The following is a 9,232-nucleotide window of genomic DNA, read 5'->3' as shown; positions in this document are numbered from 1 at the left end:
AAAACGAGAAAATCTGTGTGCCCCAAATCACCCCCGCATTGCCTCACCAGGCGGGTGGGCTCAACTCCCTGTGCCTTCTCTTCCCTGAAGTCTGCCTGTGGGTCTGAGCTCTTGGCCTGGGGCAGCAGAGCACCGAAAGGCTGGGAGGTGAGTGAGGGAGATAGCTGGAGGAGAGATGGGGAGAGGTGGGGGGGGGAGGCTCTGCGGGGATAAGGCAGAGCCCCCAGAGGCGTCCTGAGGCGCCTTCACATACTCCATAATCAAGCTGTGAAGTTCGGCCCCAAGCCAACCCAGGCACACCTCAGGACCATGGATTTTTTTTTTTTTTTTTTTTTTTTTTTTTTTTTTTTTTTTTTTGGTCATTGGAAGGAACTAGAAACGTTCTAGTCCCATCGCCTCCTTACAGTTGGGGGACCTGAAGTTCAAAGCCTTCAAGTGACTTGCGAGAGGTCAAAGGCCACATTAGAGCCAGAGTTCACTTCTAAATATGAGGAAGACTGTCAAGATATTAATAAAGCTGCGATGCGTATCAGCGTGGCCATGGAATCAGAAGACGTTATTCCGCTCAAGTCAAAGAGGCGGGAAAGGATAATCACAAAAAAGGAACACAATTTGTTTAAAGCAAAAATATGAAAACCACAGTAAGGAAAAAGGGGGGCTGCAGTCAGTTCAGCATCTAGACCCCAAAAGCAAATCTGTTGATGGTCCCCACATTAGTCAACAAGGTTTAAGGCAATTCACTGTCGTGGAAGCAATATACGGTTTCTTGCCAGACAGGATTTAGGATTCCCAGTCCCCGACAACTTTTTTGCACCATCTTCTGTAAAAAAAACAGAAAAAAAAAAAAAACCCACCCCAACAAACAAACAAAACCCAACAACAACAACAACCTTTATGTCACTTGAATTTGCACTTGACTTATTTGCCTACAAACTGGAAACTTCACCTCATGATAAAGACGTGAGTCAGAGCTAGAAAATGCCAAAAACGGCGTGCAGAACAGAACATTCTGGAAAGGTGGGCTTGGGGCTTGAGCAGGGGCTCTTTCCTGGTCGTGGAAGCTTTCTGTGGTGTCTCCATGGTTGAGAGGACGGGGTCTCTGTGTCTGAATGAGGGTCAGCCGCGCAGCCTGCTCGAAGGCTTGCCTCCACCTCTGTCAGAAATCCTCCAGTGGCCAAAACAAGGTGCCCAGTGTGACTGAGCAATGAGAAAAATAGACATTTCTATTCTGAAGCTGCCTGCTAATTATTCCAGGGACATTCTTCCTGTCAATCTTTTATTAATTATCCAGGGAAGTGATTCTGTAAAGCAACACACAGTGAAATGATTCATCTGACATAACTTCCTTCCTTTTCCGTCCAACTGAAAGAGGTCCAGAAGCCTCAGCTAGGCATGGAGGGGAGAGAAAACGAAACCGAATGTCCTCCAAGCACACAGCCGTGTCCTGAGCTGAGATCCCCAGCCGCAGCCCTGGCGGGAGCTCACACACCAACACACCAGACAAGGTCTGTGTACCTTCCCTTCCCCAGATGTTTATGATGAATAATGGATTCTATGAATAAATTCTAATAAATGCCTGAATACATTTTCATAACTAATGACTAAAATTAGGAGTGAGAACGCCACTGAGTCTTAAATATATATTTAAAGTGCTACAAATTGGAAGTATTGAAATTATAAGCTTTCAAATATTATAGAGGAAACTGCTAAAAATTGAAAAAAAAATACTGTGCTGTAAGCGCGATGATGGCATTGAACATGAACATTGTAAAAGGAATCCCACAATTCAGTTAATGAACATGGCCAGCATCACAGATAGTAACTTGGTTTTTAGCGAGAATACATAAATTCTACTCTCTTAGCAACTGCAATTATACAATACAGTATTATCAGCTAGAGTCACTTTTTTACATAAGGTCCTCATATCTTGTTCATCTCCCTGCTGAAAGGCTGTACCCTTTTACCAACTCCTCCCTATGCCCCCCTTCCACCCTAGCCCTTGGAAATGGACAGTCCACTCTCTGTGTCTAGTTTGTGTGTGTGTGTGTGTGTGTGTGTGTCTAAGATTCCAAATATAAGTGATCCCACGCATTTTTGTGTGTCTCTGTCTGACTTGTTTTGCGCAGCCTAATACCCTCCACGGGTGAACGCGCATGCCGCAAATGACAGGATTCTTTTAAGACTGAATAGTATTCCATTGTGATATCTCTATGTCTTTATATAGACATCACATTTTCTTTATTCACATTCATCTGTCAAAGGACACATAGGTTGTTTCCATACCTTGGCTATTGTGAACAATGTTGCCATGCACAGGGGGAAAGATATTCTTTTGGGACAGTGACTTTGTTTCCTTTGGCTATATATCGCGAAGTGGTATTGCTGGATCATAAGGTAGTTCTATTTTTAATTTTTTGAGGAAGTTCCATACTGTTTTCCACAGTGGCTGCACCCGTCTGCATTCCCAACAACAGTGCACAGGGGGCCCTTTTCTCCACAGCTTTGCCAACATTTGTTATCTCTTGTCTTTCTTTTTTTTTCAGGTCTCCTAAATTTCAGGAGCTCTCCTCTTTTTTTTTTAATTTTAGTTTTTTAATTCCAATATAATTAATATATAGTGTTATATTAGTTTTGGGTGTCCAGCATCATGGCTGGACAATTCCATACCCTTTTTGAGGCTCAATGTGAAACACGTATTCTTAATCACCTATTTCACCAGCCCCACCCCCAATAACTTCCACTTTGTTCTCTATATTTAGGAGTCTAATTTTTTTTGTCTCTCGTTTTCTTTGTTTTGTTTCTTAAATTCCACATATGAGTGAAATCGTATAGTATTTTTCTGTCTCTGACTAACTTACCTCACTTAGCATTATATCCTCCAGGTCTATCCTTGCTGTTGCAAATGGCAAGATTTCATCCTTTTCATGGCTGAGTAATATTCCATTATAGATATATACCCACCACATCTTTTTTATCCATTCCTTACCTGACGGACACTGGCTGCTTCCATATTTTGGCTTTTGTAAATAATGCTGCAATAAACATAGGGTGTGTGTACCTTTTCGAATTAGTGTTTTTGTATTCTTTCGGTAATTACCCAGTAGTAGAATTAGTGGATCATATGGTAATTCTATTTTTAGTTTTTTGAGGAACTGCCCTACTGTTTTCCATGTGGCTACGCTAATTTGCATTCTCACCAACAGTGGGCGAGAGTTCCTTTTTCTGGACATCCTTGCCAACACTTGTTGTTTCTTGTGTTTTAGCCATTCTGACAGGTGTCAGGTGATCTCTCATTGTGGTTTTGGTTTGCGTTTTCCTGAGGATGAGTGATGTTGAGCACCTTTCCATTTCTATGCCTTCTTTGGAAAAATGTCTGTTCAAGTCCTTTGCCCATTTTTAAAGTTGGGTTGTTGTTATTATTATTATATTTTGTTATTATGTTTTATGGGTTCTTTGTATATTTTGGATATCAACCCCCTACCAGGCATAAAGTTTAGCGAATATTTTCTCCCTTTTCATTTTCTTGATGGTTCCTTCATCATGCAGAAGCTTTTTATCTTGATGGAGCCCACTTGTTTATTTTTGCTTTTGTTGCATTTGCTTTCAGAAACAAATAAAGAAAAAAAAATCATTGCCAAGACCAGTATTAAGGAGATTTTTCTTCAAAGAATTTTATGTTTTCGGGTCTTATATTCATGTCTTTAATACATTTTGAGTTGATTTTTGTGTTTGGTGGAGATAAAGGCCGGGGTTCATTCTTTTGCACGTGGATATTTAGTATTTCCCCTACTGTTTTTTCCCCTTGTACATCCTTGGTCTCTTCATTGAATAATAATTGATCATATAAGTGTCGGTTTATTTCTGAGCTGTCTATTCTGTTCCATTGATCTCTCTGTTTTTAAGCCAATACTGTACTGTTTTGATTACTGTAGCTTTGTTTGAAATCAGGAAATGCAGTGCCTACAGCTTCATTCTTCTCTCTCAGGATTGCTTTGGCTATTCAAGGTCTTTTGTGGTTCCATGCCAATTTTAGGATTGCTTTTCCCATTTCTGTGAAAAATGTCATCAGAATTTTGATAAGAAAAACCCTAAATCTCTAGATTGCTGTAGGTGGTATGGACATTTTAACAATACTAATGGTTCCAATCAACACACAGGATATCTTTCCATTTTTTTGTGTCTTCTCCTATTTCTTTTATCAGTGTTTGATAGTTTTCAGTGCCCAGCTCTTTTATCTCGCTGGTTAAATTTATCCCCAAGTGTTTTATCTTTATTGATGTTACTGAAAATGGGATTTTCTTAATTTCTCTTTCTGACAGATTGTGCCTAGTGTGTAGAAATGCAACTGATTCTTATACATCAATTTTGTATCCTGCAACTTCACTGAATCTGTTTATAAGTTCTACTTGGGTTTTTTTGGGTGGGGGATAGGGAGGGGCAGAGTCTCTAGGGTTTTCTAAATGTAATATCATGACACCTGCAAATAGGGACAATTCAACTTCTTCCTTTTTGACAAAAGTCTTCTTCTCAATTCAGAGACTGAATTCAAGGAAGGGCCATGGGTGAAAGAGGACAGAGCTGTGCCCACACGACGAGACTAAAAATACGCTGCCCCTTAACCACAGTTCACGGCTGGGTACATTGAGTTTCAGGAGCATTTAAAAAGAAGATTTCATCAGTCACTCAAAGGCATGGGTTTTAAATGCAATTACTGTATGTAATTAGCTGTTTCATCTTCAGTGCCAGTGAATTTGGAATTTAATCTCTGCAATACACAAAATGGAATACTAAGCAGCTTCCCCCACCCAAGAGCTGGTGTGGCTGTTTACTGGTAGCTGGATAATGTGGCCAAATCCTTTACAGTCTCCGTAGACGCACGTTAGATAGGAGAGGATGGAGACGAGGCACTGGCGCTTATAAGGTACTTATTTTTAAGCTCATGTAAAAGTGACCATTTGAGTTTCTTCTCTCTGAAGACTTGCCCTGTGTTGGGTGGAGCCCACCCCTCAAGGACAGCCCGTGGCACAGCTACCACCCATCTCTCCCACTGCTCTTCTTACAGGATTTTGAGCTCCCTGAAGGCAGGGACCGTGTCTCATGAAACTCTGTGTTTCTATCACAGAGCACAGTGCCTGACCCACCGCGGCGTTCAATAAATCAATGAATGAGTGAGCCACCCATTAAAACCAGCAAGGGCCAGATTTACAAAAATAAGCATTTATATGAACAGTTGTTTCCTTTAAAGAAAAAAAAAATCTTTCAACTAACAGCTTCCTTTTGTTAAGATATGTGCCTTTTTTGTTTGTTTGTTTCATTTTGTTTTAAAGTTCAGTGTAGTTAACGGTCAATGTTATGTTAGCTGCAGGTCCACGGTATTATGATTCAACACGGTGCCCGGTGAGCGTCACGACAGGTGCCCTCCTCCATCCCCATCATCTGTTTTGCCCCTCTGCCCCCCAACTCCCCGCTGGTGACCATCAGTTTGTTCTCCACAGTGAAGGGTCATAGTTGTTTTCTATGTCCCTAAAGAAAAATGAACCACTTAGAACATTTTTTAAAAAGATGTATTTATTTATTTGAGAGAAAGAAAGAGACAGCCCAAGTGGGAGGGACAGAGGGAGAGGGAGAGAGAATCAAGCACCCGGAGCACGGACACTGCCGCGGGGCTCGATCTCACGACCCTGATATCACAACCTGAGACGGAATCAAGAGCTGGACACGACCTACTGAGCCACCCAGGCTCTCCAGATGAAGTGAAACTTCAGTGCATTGACTTTAATTCTAAGTTTGGTTTGTGGGCTATCTACGAAGTGTTTTGAGTCATTTAGTACAACTTCCTCGGGACAAGAAGTGTGTTGGTGTTGTTCACTGAGATAGCCTTGGCTCGTTGAACAGCGCCTGAACCACAGAAGGTGCTCTGAAGCTACCCCCGAGTGACTGAGTGTGTATGTGTGACAGCCGCTGGGACAGAAGACTGCTATTAAAAAATTAGGAGCTACTCTCTTGTTTGCAGGAAAGACATTTTCAGTGAACCAACCGTGAAAAGAGCATACATATCAGAGGCGTAAAAAGATTTATGGTTTCATGATAATGAGGGTGAAAGTCACCCCTAAGACCTCTGGAGAACACGAAGCAAGAAACCCCTCCCCAAAACATGTCCCAAGAGCTCCCAGAGAAAGCCTTTTCCTTGGCACCATGGGAAATGCAGGGGCGCCTCCCAGGGCATGAGCCCCGCTCGCTCCTGGAGTCCACTTTTCCCACGGCAGAGGCAAGAGAAGCAAAGCCACCACCGATGGCAGAGGAATGGGATGGGGACTGGAAAGAGGAAATCCCAGGGCCCTCCAGCCTGAGCTCCCAGCACACATCTGGAGTTGGGGTGCATGTGTGCAACACGTGTGTATTGTGTGGTTCCCCGTATCCTCTCCCACAGCAGAAGTGAGGACAAGGGCAAGAGAAACCAAAAACAAACAAAAACCCCACCATGGTTTCCATAGGTGACATGGAAGGTTTGTAATTTCCCCATGAAGCTATTTGCCAAGTGACTCATTCCAGAGCTTGAGAGAGAAAGACTGATTCGCAAGGCGGTCCACTCGCGCTGGTCACGATGGCCAGAGCACCTCGGGAAACACAAAGGGGGACATTCCAGTTTTTCCTATGCCCAGTCTGTCTGCTCCCGTCCCTTGGGGGACACGAAGCTTGTCACAGGTTCCTGGTTCCTGGGTTTATGTGAGCCCAGAGCCCCATCTCTGTAGCTACCTCTCCACACACTGGAGGCTCCTGGGGAACGTCTTCCTGGCCTATATTATGCCCATCTGGGTGTGTGCGTGTGTGTGCCTGCCCATGTGTGTGCACGTGTGCACATGTGTGAGTGTCTGCCCATGTGTGCAGGCATGTGAATGCGTGGGGTAGGGAGTGACATTCCAAGGAAGGAGCGTCGAGGCCTCACGGCCACAGTTATGTGCTCTTCAATCTGAGACAAGTCCTATGGTCTAAGAATGCGGGTTTTATTTTTTTTAAGATTTTATTTATTTATTTGACAGAGAGAAATCACAAGTAGACTGAGAGGCAGGCAGAGAGAGAGAGAGGGAAGCAGGCCCCCCACTGAGCAGAGAGCCCGACGCGGGACTCGATCCCAGGACCCTGAGATCATGACCTGAGCCGAAGGCAGCGGCTTAACCCACTGAGCCACCCAGGTGCCCCAGAATGCGGGTTTTTTAAAGATTTTATTTACTCACTTTAGAGAGAGAGAGAGAGCATGAGCAGAGCGAGGAAAGGCAGACAGAGAAGGAAAAGCAGACACCCCTTGAGCAGGGAGCCCGGTGGGGGCTCGATCCCAGGATCCTGGGATCATGACCTGAGCTGAAGGCAGACTTTCAACAGACTGAGCCACCCAGGCGCACCTAAGATTTTTTTTTAATTTGTATATAGGATAATAGTATGAAACCCTCTGTTGTCTACAGAGAGTAAAACCCTCTCCGCGCCGTGCATGCTGAAGCTAACCCTTAGTCCTTTCGCACTTTCTCTCTCTCCCTTGCAGTCGTGTCCAGTAGCTAGACCACATGAAGGAACCAGGAGCCCATAAGCCAGGAAGGCTAGAATGTGGGGATCCCCAGCAAGCGCAAACTGGCTCTAGCCCTTTAGGTGGGAGGTGTGTTGATACACAGCTTGGTCAAGGTCAAGGTCTAAGTAATTTGCATTGTTCCCACCAACCCATCTCCTTGTCCATAGTTGCCCCTCCTGTTCACCAGGCCGATACATTGATTACCAGTGCATTCCCACCCAACAACGCAGAAGATGTGTGTTTATAAATTGCCTTGAGAATTCTCTCCAAGAATTCCTAAAGTGACGCTTTAGTGCTGATATCCATTAAACTAAATAGTGTTCTCTCCGTTTCCCAGGTGAGGAAACGGAGTATGAAATCTTGCCTAAGATTGCACCGCTATCAAGCAGCCGAGTGTGGACTGAAACTCAGGAGGTTGGACCCCAAAGTCCTCCCTCTGAATCACAGTCACCAAGCCCAGTGCACCATCCCAGCCCATGGGGGGGTGTGGACTTTGGAGAAAGAGAAGTGAAGGGCGAGGAAATCTTCTTCTGGATATGCAAGCCTTATGTGAAGGGTAAAAGTCCTCCTTCCACTTTCTCTATGTGTCTATGTGATTTTTTTTTTTTCCTTCTGGGATCCTAAAGGAAAGGGAACAAGAGTCTCATTAAATGCTGTCCTTGGCACCATCTAGGTTCTGAGCCTCTGGCCTCGCAACCACCACTCAGCTCACTCCTGCTGCCTCCCCAGTCCTGCCAAGGGACCTGTGCAGCCAAGGATGGGGTGCCTTGGCTGGTGTTAGGGGAGGTACATATAGGAAAGCTCTCTTGTGCGTCTCCAGCTAAGTGAAGAAAAAGAGAAACTGTTCCGGTGACACCCCGCTGGAATGAGTTGAACCTCATTCTTCTTGTTCATTTCCACACTGCCCGTGGCCCCTGCAATGGTCCTTAAGCCTCCAAATCCTCTAGACAGGGCACCAAACTGGGAAGAAGAGTACCCCCATCTGCCCCAAGCCAGCCCTGCCCCTGGCCAAGAGCTGCCATGCTAGGAAGGACGAAGGCCAGGGCAGACAGGTCCTCCTCCCAGAACTGACACCAACTGGGCCACACCAGCAAACTTCGGATTTCTCATTCTTAAAATGAACGTTGAGTTTTGAGTTTCACTAAATCTCTCAAAATCCCTTCCGATGCCAAAATCGAGTGATCCTAAATCTCTCCCCCTCTGGGCAGCTCTGTTTCTATTCTCCTCTGGTGAACCACTGGGACCCTCTTCAGTGGGGATGATCGAGGGGCTCCCAGGAAGCTGGGCACTGAGGGCATAGGATTTGCAGAACAGAAACTGGATTGCTACATCAGCTTGCAGAATGAGGAAGCAGCCCTCTCGGGAGACGTAGCCCAGAGGCAGATTCCACGACCACAGAGCTCTTGGGGCCCTTAACGTGTTTCCAGAAGGACAAGGCGTGCACCCGCTGGGTGGCTGGTGGTGAGAGGCACCCCTCCGACAGTGGGGGAAGCGGCTTTTCCCCCGATTATGTACTCCATCATGGTCCCTTATGATTAAGTGGATTTAATAACACCGCCACACTAACCCTCCAAAAACCAAATGACTTCTTTCCAAATTGAAGTTGCTCAAACTATTGACTTTAATTAACTGTTACAGCACCTGCGTAACGATCTGGAGGGTTACTTGAGC

General features: G+C 44.9%; 1 long non-coding RNA gene across 1 annotated transcript; it reads left to right on the top strand.

The window, feature by feature from the left end:
* The first annotated feature begins 382 nt into the window (after positions 1 to 382).
* LOC131829069 (uncharacterized) lies at positions 383 to 8,139 on the top strand. The gene is made up of 2 exons (XR_009352710.1): positions 383 to 1,505; positions 7,899 to 8,139. It is a non-coding gene; the product is annotated as an uncharacterized LOC131829069 (long non-coding RNA).
* The last annotated feature ends 1,093 nt before the right edge of the window (positions 8,140 to 9,232 follow it).

Source organism: Mustela lutreola, chromosome 4, assembly GCF_030435805.1.
Source record: "Mustela lutreola isolate mMusLut2 chromosome 4, mMusLut2.pri, whole genome shotgun sequence".
Lineage (NCBI taxonomy): Eukaryota > Metazoa > Chordata > Mammalia > Carnivora > Mustelidae > Mustela > Mustela lutreola.
The sequence above is the reverse complement of the archived record's forward strand: the minus strand, read 5'-3'. Positions and strand labels throughout refer to the sequence as shown.